The sequence below is a fragment of the Myotis daubentonii genome, chromosome 7 (genome assembly GCF_963259705.1).
Source record: "Myotis daubentonii chromosome 7, mMyoDau2.1, whole genome shotgun sequence".
In the NCBI taxonomy this organism is placed as follows: domain Eukaryota; kingdom Metazoa; phylum Chordata; class Mammalia; order Chiroptera; family Vespertilionidae; genus Myotis; species Myotis daubentonii.
This window is the reverse complement of record NC_081846.1, coordinates 28657601-28679489: the sequence shown is the minus strand read 5'-3', so window position 1 is coordinate 28679489 and position 21889 is coordinate 28657601. Positions and strand designations below refer to the sequence as shown.

At 40.5% G+C, this 21889-nt stretch overlaps 1 protein-coding gene across 11 annotated transcripts in view; it reads right to left on the bottom strand.

Moving 5' to 3' along the window:
• Nucleotides 1-21889, bottom strand: part of AGFG1 (ArfGAP with FG repeats 1) — a 69523-nt gene that overhangs the window by 37889 nt on the left and 9745 nt on the right. The window lies entirely within an intron of this gene.

Sequence of the window (21889 nt, the reverse complement as noted above, 5' to 3'; positions counted from 1 at the left end):
TCCTCTCTTCATCCCTCAGCAAGGTGCATTAGCTTAGTAAGAATCTTCTACCCTTAAACACACGTTTATTCATGAATGTGCTATGCAAATTATAGTTTTATAAATGAAGATTTATTTCATTTTTGAAGTCAGAATAGTTTTGAGAAAAATGCCCTACTTTCTCAAACTAAGACGTCAAATTACCCTGTATGGGTAGCAAAACAAGTATTCTGCCTTTTAATTTTGTTTTTGATGTCTTTAACAAGTTTCCACGTTTTAACTAGTTACATTTATCAATTTTTACTTTTTTATTTCTTCCACTGCTTTTAGTCTATAAAGTCCTTACCCATTTAAATGTTAAATACATAGTCAGCTATATTTTCTAAAATTTTTATAATCACTTTTTTAATTGTCTACCCCAAGTGTATGCATCCTTAAACACTAAAATTTAGTTTTGCCTGTTTTTTCTTATGAAATAGTGTGTTTTACAGAAAGCTGCAATAGTAGAAAGAAGCCACATACACTCTTTATTCAGAATCTCTACTGTTAACATTGCTAAATCATTCTCTCAAGATAGATACAATTTTTTCCATTTAACCATTTGTATACCATAAACATCTAGAGATGAAAGCTGTGGACCTTTTTAATTAAATTCAAAATATCATGGCAATTAACTGGTTAAATTAGAAACATGAACCTTCACCCATAAATGTATATCTCCTCAAAATAAGAATTCTTTTATATAACCAGAGCTAAATTATCAAATCAGGAAATCAACATTCTATGTTATTATTACCTAATCCATAGCCAATTATCACAAAAAGGTTCTTTAGAGCAAGCATGTCAAACTCAAAGGCTAACATGGGCCAAATAAATACGGTTTAAGTTTATGTGGGCCGCAAAAAAAACCAAAAGCTTCAATTTTCATAGAAACATGCTGAATACAAAGGACTGAAATAAATGAGTAATTGTTAACAGAAAATAATAGAACATTTTAATAAAAATTAATTTTTTCTTGAACATTAACTTACGAGACACTGAATAACTGCACAAATTACTAAGTGTAATGCAAATAAACCTATTTTTCTTGTTCTCCGAAAGCAAAGTATTTCCTGTTGTGCACACCAAACAAGTCAGTACAAGACTAATTACGTGGCAATCAGAAATAGTGCGCCTGGGAGAACCAAGATGGCGGCGTAAGGTACAGACCTGCGCGTGCTGCCTCCCACAACAACATTGAAAATTCCAACTATAAGACAAAACACCTATCATTCAGAACCATGGGAAAGCTGGCCCAGTGGAAGTTCTACAACTGGAAGGGAAGAAAGAAGAGCATTGAGATTGAGTAGGATATGCAGAGTTGCCAAGAACGGAGGTCCCAGACCCCTACAGGGAGAGGCGGGGCTGCCTTGCAGTGGGTCGGAAAGCGAGGCCGGCTTTCTCGCAGAGCTGTTCGCCGGAGTCGCGGAGAGACGGAGTCGCGGAGAGACGAGGAGTCAAGGAGAGACGAGGAGTCACGGAGACGCCATTGCTGTTTGCTCCGCCCTGGTGATTCCCTGAGACCCCGCCCTACTCAATTTACATCACAGCCAAGCTGTGCCAGTGGCACAAAAGGAACCACCTGCGCTTTTGCAGCTTAACCCAACAAACTGCAGATTTCAACTCCTCGCACCCATAAGGGACACACTCAAGAAGCAGAATCAGGTTCTGAGGAAGCCGGAACCAGACCCGGCTGGGACAGCAATGTGAAACCGCTGTACCAGCAAACGCATAAACAGGCCCACCAGATCCAGTCTCACATGGGATGCCGGGAGACAGCAGACAAACAGTCTGTGCACTTAGTAGAAAACGAAATCCCAGCAAGCATACCAGATATTCAGCCAGCAAGAACGCCTGGAGATTCTGTCCAGCAAGTAGCCGTTCAATGAAAGACAGAATGCCACATTGCGTACCGCTCACGAGTTTTCTCATGTTTCGCGCGCCATCTGTTATGGACCTTAGATGTCAACACACTGTCTTGTCCACTGTGGGGCGCGGTTACAGTGTTTTGGCCAGGTTCAAGCCTCGGACTAATGAAAAGACAGGGTCCTCTCACTGCCACGTGCAAGTCCCAGCTGGAGGGCAGGGCCCTCCCAGCACAATCATAGCCAACGGCTGTGGTTGTAAGCTTGAACCTATGGTCCGAACACGTAGCCCCATGTGCCTTGTGATAGAGTTTAGGTCAGCCGTGGGCAAACTACGGCCCGCGGGCCGGATCCGGCCCGTTTGAAATGAATAAAACTAAAAAAAACTAAAAAAAAAGACCGTACCCTTTTATGTAATGATGTTTACTTTGAATTTATATTAGTTCACACAAACACTCCATCCATGCTTTTGTTCCGGCCCTCCGGTCCAGTTTAAGAACCCATTGTGGCCCTCGAGTCAGAAAGTTTGCCCACCCCTGGTTTAGGTGCATGTAGTTGAGTAGGGTTGAGACTCACGAGAATGCTGTAAACAACATGATCACGCCCCTACTTTGCCTCGTGGCATCTGCTATAAAATAAAGACACGGCTTGTGGGTGCTGGCATTGTCTCCTCTTCAGGGAGCAGTGTCCCACCGAGACCCAGCTATTATTCTCTTGTCTGCCTTTCCTTAATCCTTTCACCCCCCCCCCCCCCCCCCCACACACACACACACTCAGAGACACCCTTGGCAGTGCTGGTATGGCACAGTCCATATCGAATGAAGCGATCTCATTGGTGGAAACCGTGCAGGTCAACCTATGAAAAGCTATATAATTACACGAACCCATAAAGCATTGCAGTTACATTGTATTTTGGTCATTCGAATAGTCTTTGTCTTCAAGTTCCTGGCGCTTTCAGAAATGCCCTCTCTCAGAAAAAGGAAGGAAACCAACGAAACTGATACACTCCCGGAAGTATTTAACGATAATTTATCAGATATTCCTAGTGAGATCGAAGATGCGGATAACTGTTTTGACGATTCCGGAGACGATTCTACTGATTCTACTGACAGTGAAATTATTAGACCTGTAAGGAAGCACAAGGTGGCGGTGCTTTCAAGTTATTCCGACACTGATGAAGCTACTGATAATTGTTGGTCTGAAATTGACATACCACCACGCTTACAAATGTTTGAAGGTCACGCTGGGGTCACTACATTTCCATCTCAGTGTGACTCTGTACCCTCTGTGACCAATCTCTTTTTTGGTGATGAATTGTTTGAGGTGTTGTGCAAAGGGCTGTCCAACTATCACGATCAAACCGCAATGAAATGCAAAACACCATCTAGAACACTAAAGTGGTCTCCGGTTACACAGAAGGACATCAAGAAATTCCTTGGCCTAATTATTCTGATGGGTCAAACAAGAAAAGTTAGCCTGAAAGACTATTGGTCAACAGATCCTTTGATATGTACCCCTATATTTCCACAGACAATGAGTCGCCATAGATTTGAGCAAATATGGACATTCTGGCATTTCAATGATAACGCCAAAATAGACAGTCACTCGGGGAGACTTTTCAAGATCCAACCTGTGCTGGATTATTTCCTGCATAAATTTCAAACAATATACAAACCAAAGCAACAGTTGTCTTTGGACGAGGGAATGATTCCACGGAGAGGACGTTTAAAACTTCGCACGTACAACCCAGCAAAAATAACAAAATACGGTTTACTTGTTCGGATGGTGTGCGAGAGTGACATCAGCTATATCTGCAATATGGAGATATACACTGCTGAAGGAAGGAAATTGCAAGAAACTGTTATTTCAGTCCTTGGACCCTATCTTGGCATATGGCACCATATTTATCAGGATGATTATTACAATGCTACATCTACTGCTGAATTGCTGCTACAGAACAAAACTAGAGTCTGTGGGACTATTAGGGAGAGTAGAGGTTTACCGCCAAATTTGAAAATGTAAACATCAAGAATGAAGAAAGGTGACAACATTTTCCAGAAAAGGCGATGTTCTTCTCCTAGCATGGAAAGACAAGCGGGTTGTCTGAATGGTATCAATGATCCATGACACTTCTGTCTCGACAACAGGAAAAAAAAAAATAGAAAAACGGAAGAGAATACTGTAAAACCTACCTGCATCAAGGAATACAATGCCCACATGAAAGGCGTTGACCGTGTGGATCAATTCCTTTCGTGTTGTTCCATTCTAAGGAAAACGATGAAATGGACAAAAAAAAGTAGTGCTGTACCTTATAAACTGCAGACTTTTCAATTCATTTAGAGTATACAACATCCTCAATCCACAAGCAAAAATGAAGTATAAACAGTTTCTGCTATCGGTGGCGAGAGACTGGATAACGGATGACAGTAATGAAGGCTCTCCGGAAGCAGAGACAAATCTGTCCAGCCCTTCCCCTGGGGGTGCAAGGAGAGCACCTCGTAAAGATCCACCCAAAAGGTTGTCAGGTGATATGAAGCAGCATGAACCTACGTGTGTTCCAGCGAGTGGAAAGAAAACATTTCCTACGAGAGCCTGCAGTTTGTGCCGCCATGGAAAAAGGACCGAATCTAGATACTTACGTAAATTTTGTTTGGTCCCTCTTCATAGAGGAAAATGTTTTACGCAGTACATTAAAAAAGTACTAGGAACTTTAATTGTTTAAGTAAATAAAAATGTTATAATTATGAAAAACAATACCTAAAGTGCATTATAATCTGTAGTTATGATGATTTAAATAATGTGCAGTTTGCCCAAAAGCGTCCGGTCCCTGGCGTATGTCTTAGAGATTTCTATGCGGTACGCAATGTGTTAAAAAGTTAAAAAGCTTCAAATTGACGTATCACTACAGAGGAATAATATAAATATCAGATAATACTTTACATTTTGCACTGAATGATAAAACACAACATTTGTGCAAAGCAGTTAAAGCAAAGGTTAGAAAAATTTACTCCTTTAAAATAATATTAGAAGAGAAAGTTCTCAAACCAATGACCTTAGGTTCCACCTTAACAAGCTAAGGAAAGCAAATAACCCAGAGTCACAGATTATACAGCAAAATTATTATAGACCCTATACACATTATAAAATAGGAACTATTATGAATAACTGTACATCAATAAATATGACAACTGAGATGAAACAGGCAAATTCCCTGAAAAGTACAACTCGTCGAAACTGATACAAGAAACAGATATCTGACTAATGACTCTGGGTCACTTTCATTCTCTGTCCCAGTAGCACTCAGATCCCAGTGCTCCTTTCTGTCTCCCAAGAGCCCAGTCATCATTTGAGCAGCTGGCCAAAGGTGACTGCATCATCAACTCCCAAAGAAGACTGGTACCAGCAGCTTCCAATAGGGGAGGGGGATTATGAGGACAGAAAGGGACAACCGAATTGTTCTCCATATCAAACAATAGTAGATAACTCAAATGACCATATAAATTTGGCTGGGTGGCCATAGTTTGCCACCTCTGACCCAGAATACGTAAAACAACCTTTTAAAAAGTGAAACTGAGGGGCTTGCACTAGCTGACTTCAAGACTTACTTCAACACAGTGTGATACTGGCCTAACTACCAATGAATAAACAAATGACACTGAATAAAGAGCCCAGAAACATACCAATACTTATAAGGTCATCTCATTTTTGACAAAGACTCCAGAGTAATCCATTTAAGAAAGTGTTTTGAACAAACGAAGCTGGAACAACGATATAGATTCATGAAAATATATGAACCTTGACATGATACATACAGTAAAAGTAATGAGATGATGCACAGATGTAAATGTAAAAACTAAAGTTTTCAGAGCTTCTAAAATATTAAATGAGATTATTCTCATTCGAGAGCAGAGAGATTTCTTAAGAGAATAGAGAAAGTAGTAATTATAGAACTACGAATTGATGTTATTTTACCAAAAAGACAAACTCCTGCTTATCAAAAGACACCAACATAAAAATAAATGAGAAAGCCACAGACTGAGAGAAAATATTCACTAAACTTATATCTGACAATGAAGAATGAATTATTGATATATTCACATAATAGAATAGTGATCAGTAATAAAGAGGAACAAACCGCATAACTCAAAAAAAAGTTTTATACACAAACAAATAGCACATTCTTTATAACTTTATGCCGGGAGCCGGTTCATGCTTGCTGTTTCAAGGGACCTGGCATATATGGCATACTGTTCTTAATATGTTTGCTCACCTTCTTGGCGCTGTGTTTTAACCAAGGTCACCCCTCCGAGAAAGGTTGTTTCCCCAGGTAGGGATTTTCCCCTGAAGTTAGGGAGGGAATAAAACCTCTCAACTAAGTGCCAGGCGGGTAATTAATCACTTTAACTACGAACAATCATGCTTAAGCTACATAATCTTTACTCCCTGGAATGGAGATAAGAAACGCCCTAACCTTTGTAATAGAGATTGATAGGATTGAATCAACTGGTATAAATACAGATGTAACAAGACAGCAAGAGACAGAACTTAGAACACAGAACTTAGAAGTCAGAACTCAGAAGACAGAACCTACACAGAACCTACAGACAGAAGAACTTCGCTGGAGAGAACATGGCAAAAGATCCTGGACTGAACTTGACTACAGAAATTGGCAAGAGAACCTGGTAACTGAACCTGGCTGAAGAACCCCACTACAGAAACTGGCGACCGAACCTAGCTAGAGATCTCAGACAGAACCTGGCTGGAGAACCTAGCGAGGGAACATGGCTACAGAACCTCGCTGGAGATCCGAAGCAGAACTTCTCTGGAGATCGAGACCAGAACTTGGCTGGAGATCCTGGCTAGGCTGCTGATCAACTGAACGCTGTCTCCGTGTCATTCCTTCTTCGCCGACTCCGTCTACGCCTTTGGGAGCCACTGGACCTGCTGGGGTTGGACCCCGGCAACTTTACTTATATGAATATGAATAAAAATCAAAACAATGGTTGCCTCTGGAAGGGAGAGGGATTAAATAGGAAGGGATGTCAGGGAACTTTTGGGATGATGGTCTTGTTCTATATCTCTATAGAGCTTCGGTTTACAAAACTAGATGCATTTATCAAAACTCTTCTAAAGGTACTTAAGATTTTTACATTTCACTATATGTAAATTATAGCTCAAAAAATTAACAAATAATGAATTGTAATTAATGATACACTAAAGATTTTAGGTGTAATGTGAAGTGACATTTGCAACTTATTTTGAAATGCCATAAAAATATTAAGATGACTAGCTAATGGATAGATACACAGATATTTGCTAAATACAGCACAATGTTTACTGTACCTGCATAATTTCTCTAATTTTCTGTATATTTGAATATTTCATAATAAAATGTTGGGGGGGAGGGTACGGGGGGGGGAGCATACAGATTTGGCTGTTGTGCCATGGCTTTGAGCAGTCTCTGACCAAGATCAGATTCTTATAGTTGCCATTCATGAATGGGGGTTCAGAGACACTGAAGCAGGTAGCCGAAAATCACACTCACCCCGATCTGATCTCCCCTGCCCCAGCAAGCAGAGCAGGTGCTGCATCACAGCATTCACACTACCAGGAGACCCTACTCACCTGCACCAAGACCTATGGCACCACACTGCACTAGATGGCACAAAGGAGAACAAGTTATGGTACCAGATGGATGTTTGCAGCCACCCCATCCTTGAAAAGATCCCAACATTACAGGCCAGTATGAGCTAGTCCTAGAGGAATTAGTGGGATCCACTGTCCAGCAGAATACTGAGAAAACATATCTAAATCTTCAGTAAGTTCCTGTTAGACATAGCCTCAGGCTACTCTTATACACAGCTGATCTTGCCTGCACAGGATGGCTTGAATTTCATTAAACAGAACCAACAATGTCATCAGCAATCCCTCAAAAATCTATGGGCCCAGAGCCTATTTCAAGTTTCTTCTTACCAGCTCATAAAGCACCCCAAGACCAGATGGCACCCTCTGTTGCCAAGATGAATGCCAGATACTGTCGTAGAAGCCAAACAGGCTCCCTACTCTGTAGTAAGAACCCAGCATCAATTTTCAGGAGCCTGAGTAGCAGCAGATGCTGGAGCAATGGAAAAGACATAGGTGAAGGACTAAAACTGAGATGTGTACTATGGAGCAGCTGTGTTATGAGTTTGCTGAACGCCTGGAAGCCATCTGAGTGGCAATGTTTCCCAGGGACGTAATAAGATGGCAGGGCCCCCAGGTTACAGAGTATCCAGACCCAGAGTAGCCACCAGGTCTGAGCACTGCCTCTTCCTGTCTTGATACAAATCTGACTCTCTCCTACAGATCAAGTAATACAGGCCCCAAAAAGTTGCCTGCCAGCCAGGACTTTACAGGACAGACTGTGATCTATTGAGCCTCCAACCCTTTATCAGCAGTACAGTTTTAAAACCCATATTTCCATTCATAATATGTAGGCCTTACTTGCATCGTGATTCAAAAGGCTCTTAAGGGAAGGTAAAGGGGAAATTTATGCAACAAAAAGAAATTTGAACACTGGATAAATAACTATATCACTGTTAACTTTTATGTACACAAACATGGTACTGTGGTTATTTTTTAAATCCTTTTTTTTTTCAGAGGTAAATTAGCTGATGAATTTACAGATGAAATTGTATTGACGTGGATTTGCTTCAAACGAATAAAAAAGGGATAGGATTGTATATTAATAAAGTTTGTTATATTATTCTGTCCACTTTTGTAGATATATCAACATCTCCATTAACAAGGTTTATAAAAGAACAAAAAACTCTAACAATATATTTTTAACTAGTGGCCCGGTACATGGATTTGTGCACATTGAAAGGAAATTAGAGTATTTGTGCAGTAATAACGTTATTGCAAAAAATTACATGTCAAAATAGTGTATATATAATATAGTATTATAAAATTAACACATGCGTGTGACTGGCACCAACGAGAGCTTTATATGTATCACACATGAGCGAGTCAACATTTATTTTTAAACTAGAGGCCCGGTGCACAAAAATTTATGCACTTGGGGGGGGGGCGGGGAAGGAAGGTCCCTCAGCCCGGCCTGTGCCCTCTCACAGTCTGGGACCCCTCAGGGGATGACCACTTGCCAGCGGGGAGCAGGCCTAAACTGCAGTTGGACATCCTTAGCTCTGCTGAGGAGGCAGGAGAGGCTCCCACCACCACCGCTGTACTGGCAGCCATCAGCCTGGCTTGTGGCTGAGCAGAGCTCCCCATGTGGGAGCGCACTGACCACCAGAGGGCAGCTCCTGCATTGAGCGTCTGCCCCCTGGTGGTCAGTGTGTGTCATAGTGACCAGTCATTCCCAGTCTTTCTGCTGTTAGGGTCAGTTTGCATATTACCCTTTTACTATATAGGATAGAGGCCTGATGCACGGGTGGGGGCTGGCTGGTTTGTCCTAAAGGGTGTCCCGGATCAAGGTGGGGGTCCCGCTTGGGTGCCTGGCCAGCCTGGATGAGGGGCTGATGGCTGTTTGCATCTGGTCGCACCCCCTTCAGGGTGGGGGTCCCCACTGGGGTGCCTGGCCAGTCTGGGTGAGGGGCTAAGGGCCGTTTTCAGGCTGGTGGGCGACTGAAGCTCCCAACCTCTCCTTTTTTTCTTTTTTTATTCTGGCATTTATTTACCTTCTATAGCTGTCACTGGAGCTGAGAGCTGGCTCCAACTCTGAGGCCCCGCTCCAGCTTGAGGCCTCAGCTGCTGAAAGCAGGTATCTGGGGTTTGTGTGGCTTCTATAATTGAAACACTGTTGCAGCTCCAGCTCTGAGACCTCGGCTGGCTGAAAGCAGGTATCTGGGGTTTGTTTAGCTTCTATAATTGAAACAGTTGCTTTCGGAGCTGTTGCTTTCAGGCTCAGAGCCGGGCACGGCAGGCGGGGAACCTTGGCTTCCTCCATCACCGGGGCAACCAAGCCTCATGTTCGCTTCAGCTGCCATCTTGGTTGGCAGTTAATTTGCATATCGCCCAGATTAGCCCATGGGAAGCGTATCGGAGGTATGGTTAATTACCCTATTTGTCTTTTATTAGATAGGACTGCCAGTATGTGTCATATGTACCGGCCAGTCGGTCAGACCCAGGAGGTTAGCCACTGGTCCTGAGGAGGGAACTGGCCCTCGGTCCCCCTAGGAATGGGGCCACATCCGCTGCCACTCAACCCCAGTTCCCCATCCCAGCCAGGGGCCGGGCCAGCAGGCCCCATTGGTCTGGGGGCAACTCCTGCATTGAGCATCTGACCTCTAGTGGTCAGTGCAGGTCATAACGGCTGCTTGTTCCGTTGTAGCAGTTGCTTAGGTAGGTAGGTAGGTAGATAGATAGATAGATAGATAGATAGATAGATAGATAGATAGATAGATAAGACTCAAATAAGACTTCAAAAAATATAACAATGACAAAAAAGAAATAAGAAAAGCTGAGAGATGAGAGGGAGCTAGAATGGTTGAGAGGAATGGATATCAATGCAACAAAAAGTTAAATAAATGCTCATAGTAGTCAGAAACTAACATCTGACTCCTTCTAGATACTATGGGTTGTCAGTCATCATTCAAAAAGACCCACATATTACAGCATGTACAAAGCAAAGATAATATTTCCTACATTTTTTTGTTAATTAGATATTCACTGAAAACCAACAATTAGTATAAAAGAATACACTCTGTATATTTTAAAGATTACTATGTTACTACTGATTAGATTCAGCTAGAACTAAGAGAGAACTCTAACACCATACCTTTATTTCAAAATACATATGTGTATTTCTTAAAAAATCAAAAATTAAACAAATATCCTTTTAAATAATTCAACAGTGTGCCTCAATATTTTAGTTAGATGGTCTTAAACCTCAAATACCTCACTAGGCAGATATTCTCTCAGGTAATTAAATTTTTATAGTTAATGTTTTAATGTTATTATCATCATTAATGAGCTAACTTTTCATATTTATTAATACTATCATAATAATGAACAATGTAAACAGATGAACAAAAATATATCCAGAGACATAGAAAATTCAAACAGACTGTCAAACCTCAGAGGGAAGGCAGGGGAGGGTATGAAGGGGGGTAAGAGATCAACCAAAGGACTTGTATGTATGCATATAAGCATAACCAATGGACATAGACAGTAGGGGGGTAAGGGCATGTTTTGGGGGGTGGGAGTGGCCGGGGAGAGGTCAATAGGGGAAAAAGGGAGACAATATGCAATACTTTCAACAATAAGGAATTTAAATTAAAAAAAAAAGAGTGCTCAACATGGAAAAATAATACCATCATATTGACTGAAATTCAGCAAAAATTTCTCTCTACACTAAACTCACTGAATTCAGTTCAAAGCACACTATTTTCCTATATGATGCTTTTTTTTCTGAGCTTAGTCATCGATTGAAAAGGTATCTTTGCACATAAAACTGGCATCTTACATTTACATATTATGTCAGTTTCAAAACATTTTCACATACACTATCTTCAAATCAACCCCATGAAATAGGCAGGACAGGTACTTACCATGGATTACAAAGGAAAATGAAGCTCAGGAAAAGAAGTTTGCTGCCCAACGTGAGAAGGTTCATCAATTAGTGTTGCTGAAACCAGATCACAGGTTCTGAGCCTTAGTCTGGAACCTATAGATTCTATATTGATTTTCTCAAAGGTGGTCCACAGCAGTTAGCATCAGAATCACATGGGATTCTGGCTGAAAATACAGATGCTCCTGTGCCTCAATCCACATACAGGGTCAGAATCTTCGGGGAGTAGGACCCAGGACTTTTAACCAAAAAATATTTTAACTTTGAATTTTTTTAAAAAACTCATCACTAGCCCAATAAACCTCACATGTGTATAAAGTTTGAAACTCCCTTAGATATTATACTCATATATTCTCACTGCTCTAGGTATAATGAACAAATATGAAAGATTATGCCATAGAAATATCTAATAAAGAAGAAACAATGAGAGCAATAAAACAAAAACACATGTAAAATCTTATAGTGAATGCTATTTTTTTTTTTTAAGAGTTTAAACTATGAGTGGAGGTTTTCATCCCTGTGGGCTAAAAGACTCCTGGAAGATTTGACAGGAAAGTACAAATTCTGATAGGCCTTGCAAAAAAGACTCAGTATAAATAAAACGGCATCAGCAAAACGGCAAGAAGACTGGAATACAGAGAGCAGATATGGAAAACAAAAACTGAGATCACTGTTATTAAACATTTCTTCTGGGAATGAAGAAAAAGCCAGTTATAAAAGGATTTATATTGCGAACTGAAAATATTGGAATTTCACAGATTAGAGTCTTCAACCACCACCTACAGATCAAATAGAACCACTGGCCTGTTTCTGAGCTATTCTTCATCTAAGAATGGTTTTCACATGTTTAAAGGGTTATAATTTCAAACAAGAATATGCAACGGAGACTACAGATGACCTGCAAAGGCTACAATATTTATTATCTGGCCCTTTACAGAAAACGTTTCTCCACTTCTGCTATAAGCAACAAGGTTCATGTAAATCCTGGACTATTAAGTATGAAACTTAACTCTGCCACTCAATGATGACGTTTAACATGTAAAAAAACTGCCAGTTTTTATTATTATTTAAGCTCACATAAATTCAAAGTTAAAATGCTCAAGGAGTTTAAATACATAACCCAAATCTATCTATATAAAACCCTAATATGCAAATCAAGCGAACAGCAGAACGACCAGTCGCTATGACACACACTGACCACCAGGGGACAGATGCTCAACCCAGGACCTGCCCTCAGCCCACAGGCCCTGACCGGTGAGTGGGCGGCGCCAGGCCAGCCAAGGCGGGTGTGAGCGGGGGGGCCCCCGATCGCCCCACTCATCGCCCCACAAATCAGCCCTGATTGCCGGACAGGCCTAGGAACCCTACCTGTGCATGAATTTCATGCACTGAGCCTCTAGTATTAATATAAATGACACTATTATATTTTATGAAAACTGAAAAATCCCCCTAATTAAACTACTGGTACTCTGAGCAAGGAGTAAAACTAATATTAATAATCCTGTTAACATCATCTATCTTAGATCCTGATTCAATAAGCATATGAATCTCTATTATTCAACAAGAAATATGCTGGGAATTTTCATAGGTTGCCTGAGTTCAAAACATTCCAACCTTTTTACATCAAGATGTTATTGTTACTATTTTACACTTGTAGAAACTGAGGCTCAGAGGCACTTTGTCCAATAATCTTAACCTGCCAACTCCAATCTGATCATTTACGCACAAAACCACTACACTTCAAGAAATATTTAACAAGCTCCACCCAACTTTATCTATTTCCCTATAGAGAAACAATTTAAGTTAAGATTGCTTAGTTTTCAATCAAAAGATATAATAGTTCCATGCACTGATTTAGGATTCACTCAAAGCTTATTGTTTCTGCTTTGATAATGTCCCTTAGGCTCTTTCGGATACTGGCCTTCCACTTTTCAGAATCCACTATTCTGTACTGAGAATGACCAACACTTATTATAGTTTATAGAACAGGATGCTTTAGAAAATAGCTACTAGTCTTTCACATCAATGTCAATGTCTCTCTCTCTCTTCCACTCCCTCCCTCCATTCCACTCTCTCTAAAAATCAATGGAAAAATATCCTCGGGTGAGGATTAACAACAACAATAAAACAATAGTTGGTATTTGGGGGTTATTTTTATAATATATATATTAGAGGCCGATGCACAAAAATTTGTGCACTCGGGGGGGGGGGGGAGGGGGAAGGGTGGTCCCTCAGCCCGGCCTGCGCCCATTTGCCATCCAGGACCCCTTGGGGGATGTCCACCTGTCGACTTAGGCCCACTCCCCGGGGGAACAAGCCTAAGCTTGCAGTCAGACATCCTTCTGGCAGCCAGGGAGCCCTCGGGGGATGTCCGACTAAAGGCTTAGGCCCCCAAGGGATTGGGTCTAAACCGTTAGCTGGACATTCTTAGTGCTGCCACAGAGGTGTGAGAGGCTCCTGCCACCACATCTGCGCTGGCCAGCCACGAGCCAGCACCTGGCTGAGTGGCACTCCCCATATGTAAGTGCACTGACCACCAGGGGGCAGCTCCTGCATTGAGCATCTGCCCCCTGGTGGCCAGTGCGCATCATAGCAACCGGTCATTCTGCCATTCAGTCACTGTGCATATTAGCCTTTTATTATTATTATATAGGATGTCCCTATTTCCCCCCCTTTGCCCCCTCTACCCAGCTTTTGCCCCCCACTTCTCTCTGGCCATCACCATACTGTTGTCTGTGTCCATGGGTTGTACATATCTTTTCTTTGGCTAATCCCTTCTTTAAATTCACTTCTTTAAATTTTTATTTTCAGGTAAGTAGTTATAACTGCACTATTATATATTTTCTATTGTATCATTTAGAATTAAGATATCTTTTAATTGAACCCTTGTAAATTTTAGCACTATTTAATAAATATGCTAGAAGCAATTAGGAGATTTTTATGTAATGCAGATACATTTCAATTAATATTTTATTAATTTTTTAATATTTTAATTTGAAATAATCTCATACATGTAAAAAAGAACTATAAAATACTACAGCATATTATATGTACCCTTCACCCAATTTCTTAGGTGTTAATAATTTAAACATAACCATTATACAACTAACAAAATTTGGAATATATTTTTCTTAAAATCTCTTTAATGTTACTTAATCCATTTACTTTGTTTTTGTTAATCTTCACCCAAGGATATTTTTCCACTGAATTTTAGAGAGAGTGAAGGGAAAGGGAGAGACCCACTGATTGGTTGCCTCCTGCACATGCTCTGATAGGGACTGGGGATCAAGCCAGCAACTGAGGTACATGTCCTTGACTGGAATCGAACCTGGCACCCTTCAGTCCACAGGCTAATGCTCTATCCACTGAGCAAAACAGGCTTCAGCTTCATTCATTTACTTTTAATCTGTGTCTTTATATTTAAAGTGGGTTTTGTTTTTGATTCACCCTCACAATCTGTCTTTTAATTGGTGCATTTATGCCACTGACTTTCAGAGTGCTTATTGATAGAGTTACTGCCATATCAGGTGGCTTCTGGGGTGTCTGGGGCCGGCGTGCGACCTGGGATTGGATCCATCACAGGCAGCAGGCAGGCAGCATCTGGGGCTTCTGGGGCCCGCCTGCGGCCTGGGATCGGATCCATCACGGGCGGCAGGCAGGCGGCTTCTTGGGCTTCTGGGGCCCGCCTGCGGCCTGGGATCGGATCCGATCATGGGCAGCAGGCAGGCAGCTTCTGGGGTCACACTCGGGGACCTGGATGGTGGCTCACACTCACGCTGTCCTGCCCTGCCTGCAGTATGCAAATTAGCCACCGTCTTTGTTGGCGGCTAATCTGCATATCACGCTGATTAATTAGCCAATGGGAGGCGTAGCGAAGGCACAGTCAATTACCATGTTTGTCTAGTATTAGAAAGGATATATGAAATATGCAAATTAGGCTGGGACACCATAACGGTTCATGACCAGACAGGAGGAGGTTGCACACACAAGTGAGGCCCAGAGCGGAGATGGAGATGGAAATAAGGGGCTGGCGAGCCGCCTCACCCCAGCTCAGGCCGGCCCGCCGGAGCGGACACGGACAGGGACGGGGGGGGGGGGGGGGGGGGGGGCGGGCGACCCGCAGCCTCCGCGGCCGAGCACAGGCCTGGAGAGGAGACAGTGGACCCGCCTCTCACAGAAGCAGCATGGGTCTCTCCTGGCTCCCGTGGAAGCGGCACGGCTCCAATGGGCGCCAGCGGCTCACTTCTGTCTCCTGTAGAAGCCGCAAGGCTCCCGGCGGCGTGCTGCGGTTCCCACCGGCTCCCACGGAAGCAGCGGGCAGCCCACTGTGCACGATATCGCACGATGAGCTACCAGTCTAGTATAAAGATCAAATACTGTCAATCAATGCATGATTTCCTTTCTACATGTAGTTTATATGCCTGTGGAGCATCAGCAGTAACCATTTACTCTCAGTCCTAACAAAAAATCAGGAAAGTAAATTTGCTACTGGAAAAGAAAAATTGTAGGTTTCAAAATAAAATTACTTCTACATTTTCTTTTTATTTAATTATCTATAGCACTGTTCATCAGCCCTCCTTCCATTAACTCTGGTATTCAGAAGTTAACCCAATAGTGAAATTTCTTTAACTATGGACCCATGATTTACCCATATCATGAAAGAGGACATATAGGTGAAACCACTACATACACACTCTCTTTTAAAGCAACTTCTGATACAAAAGAAAGCATTATAAGATAATATGCAGAAATATTTTAATTTTGGAATAAATCTCAAAACCATTTCAACAAATGCTAAATGCAAACTGCTTTGCTGCAAAATATTTTACTAACTTCTGGCATACTATATTCTATAACCTAAAAACATACATATCTGCTCCAGTGAACACATTGTTGGAATCTGAGGATACTTACCTAGTCAACTAATTTGCAAGCCATACCTGTAGAAACTAATGACATACTTTTAGAAATATCAATCATGTCCTTGATACATATAGTAGTAACACTACTTGCTTACCACAGCTACCAAAGCATACCAAATACAGATATACTTTATTAATGACACAAATACCATGAATTGTGTTGCCATCAGTGTTGTGATTCTCCAAACAATAAACAATTTTCAAAGTTCTGAATGAAAAGTGAAATAATCTCTAGATATTCACATGTGCTAAGCCACTGCATTGATGGGTCTCAATTACTGGCTTCCCTGTGCCCATGCCCTTTGCCAGGTAACTTGGCAGTCCCCTCCCATCCTAATTCTGGACTTGGCAGCATGCCTTTCTTTGGTAACAAGTTGTTTACAATTATACCAGTAATGCAAGCATGTAAAATAGACTTAAGTTATACATGCAGATGATTGTTAACAGGTATTTCCCATATAAAAATGTCTGGAAGAATTAAAAAAAGCATGTGTAATGTAGGTTATTTCTTTCAACACATTCTGAGCCATTCAACAACCATGAAATTTACCTGCTGAAGCGAATAACAGCCCCAGGCATGACAACTCAACATGCCCCTCAGAACACTAAAACTCCCATGTGGGGACAGAAGATCCAAGACTGCTTCCAAAGTCAATACACTTTCGATCTTTTAACTTCAGAAGTCCTCATCTTCACGTGTGAACCCATTCACATACAAGATGCATGATAGTGCCTTTTTCACCCAAAATTTTATGTGATTTAAGTATGGTTCTTTATATAGTTAAAATCTGTATACTTTTTTGTATGCATGTTGTCTTTAAGATTTAAAGGTTTAAATATGATAAACTGACGATAAAGCACGTGCAGTTGAAGTCCGTATTTTTATGAAGTTGTACCAACCATCCTGCACTTCATAATATTAGTCCTCACATTTTACACATATCTTAAGTTTTTAAGAACACAGATATTGCTAATGTTGTAAAGAATCAAATATACCTACCTGAATATTTTGGTTCTAAGATGTCCTTAGGGACACAAGAAGGTATGCCTGTATTCCTTAACAAGCATTTAAAAGGTCAGTATGTTTACTAACAGTAAGAACTATTGCAAATTTCCCTTTTCTTTGTGCAGTGTTTGCTCTGCCTTCAATATCTTTTCCTGCCAGCTTAAGTCCTAGTTTCTCTCAAAAACCAGCAAACGTGTCATGTTCTTTGTGAGTTTCCCAACACTCTCCTTGTCACCATATAACTTCTGAAATTCTTACTCATCTTAATTATATAACACCATATTGTAATATGTTACATATCTGTCTCCCTCAATTCAACTGTAGTGTCAGCTAAGCCGCCGATGCACACAGATCTGTAACTGCATCCACAGTACTGAGCTCAGTGACTGTCATGGTGAGGATTCCAAGTGGCCTATCAATTTGACTGACTCTTTAGAATTTAAGAGTCATGAACCCATTCCAGTCATCTCTCATATTTATATTTTGTTTCTACCTTTTGACATAATGGGTTATCTAAAATCAAGCAGCGCCTTTCATATTTTCTAAAATCATTTTGATATTACAGTCTTAAAAAATATTCCCTCAGAAATCCTTGACATATGTGAAACATGAATAAATCTTGAGGACTTTTTGCTAAAGTGAAATAAGCCAGTCACAGAAGGACAAATACTGTATGATTCCACTTAAGTGAGATCTAAAATAGTCAAACTCATAGAAGCAGAAAGTAGAGCAGTGTGCCAGGGGCTGGGAGGGGGAATGGGGAAGTGCTGTTCAATGGGTATAAAGTTCAATCTGTAAGACGAGTAAGTGCTAGAGATCTGCTGTAGCACTGTGTCTATAGTCAATAACACTGTTTTAAGATAGATCTCACGTTAAGTGTCATTACCACAATTTTTTTTTGAGAAATCTTAATATTTTGGCACCAATTTCCACCTAAACTTATCAACTAACAAGTTTGGATATTTTACTTATTTCCCCAATGAACTGTTTGTTACCTTTCCAGTTCTGTTACAGTCATTAGACTATTAATCTAAAAAAACAATAATATATTTTTATTTCTGATTTCATTCTAATGTCCAAAATTTTGCATACTAGGTCAACATTCTAAGAAAGTAATTTAAAATTTTCAGTGCTAGGCTAATTCTAAAATTTATACAAATAGTCCAAATTGTATTTTAATCTGTAAATATATTATTCTATACTGAAATGTCATTACAAATTTTTTGCACTTTCTTCTAGCTTTAGATTTTCCTATAATGTTCCACAATCAGTCTGGAACTTGATTATAAAGCCTGGAAACTGCAAAGCGCTCACTTCTAGAAATTCATGTACTTAAAAATATTTCATTAAATCTTGAATTTACACTTCTTCACTATTTTAGAACCAAAAACACATGTACATCACAAGTAGGCAAGCAAGTTTAAGGTATTATTATCAAGTATTTGGAAGAAAGACACACAAGGTCAAAAAGGCTTGCATATATCTTTTGAAGGTGAGAGAAGATTGAAACTAACAAAATCTTAACACTTAACTTCTCTTGTATCAAAAAAATACAACCAGAACAGTACAATGAAACTACTCTTTCCTTTATTGGAAGTGATGAATTGCCTATCTACTTATATAAAAACCCTGGGTGTAACATCACATCCTGAAGTTCGACCAACCAGAAGGAAGTCAGTCCTGCAGGGGTCGTCTTGGAAATGGCTGTGCCCTCTCCCAGCTGTTTCCCGGAGGGCGAGGTTTCAGGCAGGAGGGCAAGGTTTCAGGCAGGAACCCACCCTCGGAGTGGAGTGTGGAAGCACTGAGTCCTGGGTTGCCTTGCCAAGGGCTGCGCCCTCCCCAAGCTGTTTCCCGCGAGGCCTGAGGGAAGAACTCACCCTCAGAGCACCAGGAGCGCCCAGCAGCAGTCAGTCCTGGGTTGCTGCGTGGTATAACTCTGGGTCTGGCCCAACATGGGGCGTGGCCAGCCTTCAAACCAGACCCTGGTAGTAGGGAGGAGGCAGCCCCATTCCTCACAGAATCTGCTGTTGGATAGCTTGCTGTCAGTGGCCTGCCAGCCAGGAACCCCATTCAGCTGCACCCCGGACCCTGACAAGAGGGAGGAGGGAGCCCCTTTCCTCACGGAATCAACAGGTGGCCAGCTTGCTGTCAGGGGCCTGCCAGCTAGGAATCCTATTCACCTGCATATCTGTATAAAATTTTAATACATCCTATTAGAGGTCGCGGTGGTACTGTTTTACCCACAGCGTCTACAGGAATTGCTGCAAATTTACTTCTCGGTGGAAGCAACTTTCATTCCCAATATAAATTACCGATTCCATTAAATGGAACTTCAATTTCTGAACTTGATATAAAGAGTGAAGTTGCTTAAACCTATTAAAAAGGCCCAACTTCTCATTATTGATGAAAGCACCATGCCATCCAGTCATGCTATAAACGCCATAGACAGATTACTAAGAGAAATTATGAGTCTGAATGTTGTATTTGGTGGGAAAGTTCTCCTTCTTGGAGGGGATTTTCAACAATGTCTCAGTATTGTACTGCATGCTATGGGATCGGCCATAGTACAAACGAGTGTAAAGTACTGCAATGTTTGGGGATGTTTCAGAAAGTTGTCTCTTACAACAAATATGAGATCAGAGGATTCTGCTTATAGTGGATGGTTAGTAAAACTTGGAGATGGCAAACTTGATAGCAGTTTTCATTTAGGAATGGAAATTATTGAAATCCCCTGTGAAATGATTTGTAATGGATCTATTATTGAAGCTACCTTTGGAAATACTATATCTATAGATAATATTAACACATTGTTTGCGGGTAGTTTTTATCACGCGCTAACAGGTGGCGCGGGCCATTTTTGCTAATTTTTTGCACAAACAGCAACGTTCAGTAAAATTACAATAACTTTAGTTTACGTATTTATACGTTACCCGCATTCTACCACGTCTATAAAAAACGTATTAATACGTGTCCCGCGCTCTACTACACTGGTAGAACGTATAAATACGTAAAACGTATAAATACGTTTCCCGCATACAATGTGTTAAAAATATATCTAAACGTGCAATTCTTTGTCCAAAAATTGAGCATGTTCAAAAATTAAATGAAGAAATTTTGGATATACTCAATGGAGATTTTCACACATATTTGAGTGATGATTCCATTGATTCCACAGATGATGCTGAAAAGGAAAATTTTCCGATCGAATTTCTTAATAGTATTACTCCTTCTGGAATGCCGTGTCATAAATTAAAATTGAAAGTGGGTGCAATCACATGCTATTGAGAAATCTCAATAGTAAATGGGGTCCTTGCAATGGTACCAGATTTATTATCAAAAGATTACGACCTAACATTATCGAAGCTGAAGTATTAACAGGATCTGCAGAAGGAGAGGTTGTTCTGATTCCAAGAATTAATTTGTCCCCATCTGACACTGGCCCCCCATTTAAATTGATTCGATGACGGTTTCCGGTGATGCCAGCATTTGTGATGACTACTAATAAATCACAAGGACAAACTCTAGACAGAGTAGGCATATTCCTACCTGAACCCATGTGTTTTTGCACATGGTCAGTTATATGTTGCTTTCTCTCGAGTTTGAAGAGCATGTGACGTTAGTTAAAGTTCTAAATACTTCATCACAAGGGAAATTAGTCAAGCACTCTGAAAGTGTTTTCACTCTTAATGTGGTGTACAGGGAGATATTAGAATAAGTTTAATCACTTTACCAGTCATTGTTTGCATCACTGTTGTTTTTGTATCATGTTTTTGTTGTTTTCATATCATGTTTTTGTCATTTTTATATCATGCCTCTGTTGTTGTTATATCCTTTTGTTACTTTTATTTATTAATAAATTTACATATCATTTTCGTATACATTTTACTAATTTCCTTTCATCTCTCACACTTCTATTATAGAGAAAGGGCAAATAGCAATATTAAAATATCTCCGCTAATTAATTCCCTTTTAATGTGCACAAATTTCATGCACCAGGCTACTAGTAAAAGTATAATGGCTATTAATTAATTAGGTGACTGGCTCATCTTACTCCAGGTCATAAAATATGCCCACTTTCTTTATGATTTTTTTGTAATAGTTTTTAAAAAATATTACATCACCAACTTTTACTAATGCAAAATATGGAACTAAAAACAAAAAAGCAAACAAACAGAAGGGAATTACTGGAAGCCCAATAAAACAGAGCGGAAGGACAACACTCCTCTCCAAATATTTACACTATTGGGTTTCCCATGACACTATGCTGTGCCCTCAGAACTACCAGCCTCCTCCCTTCTGAGCACCAGTTCAATATAACATTAAACATCACATAAAATGTAGTATATAGGAAGGAGGGGAGCTCAAGTGAAAGCTGATCACACAACAGCCTAACAAAAGTTTACGATAACACCATAAAGTTTTTTTAAAAGATATCTTTTAAAGCAAAGACTAACAGTTACTCCAATACTAGACATCTTCTAAAATGCCTTTTATAGTCATCACTGATGAA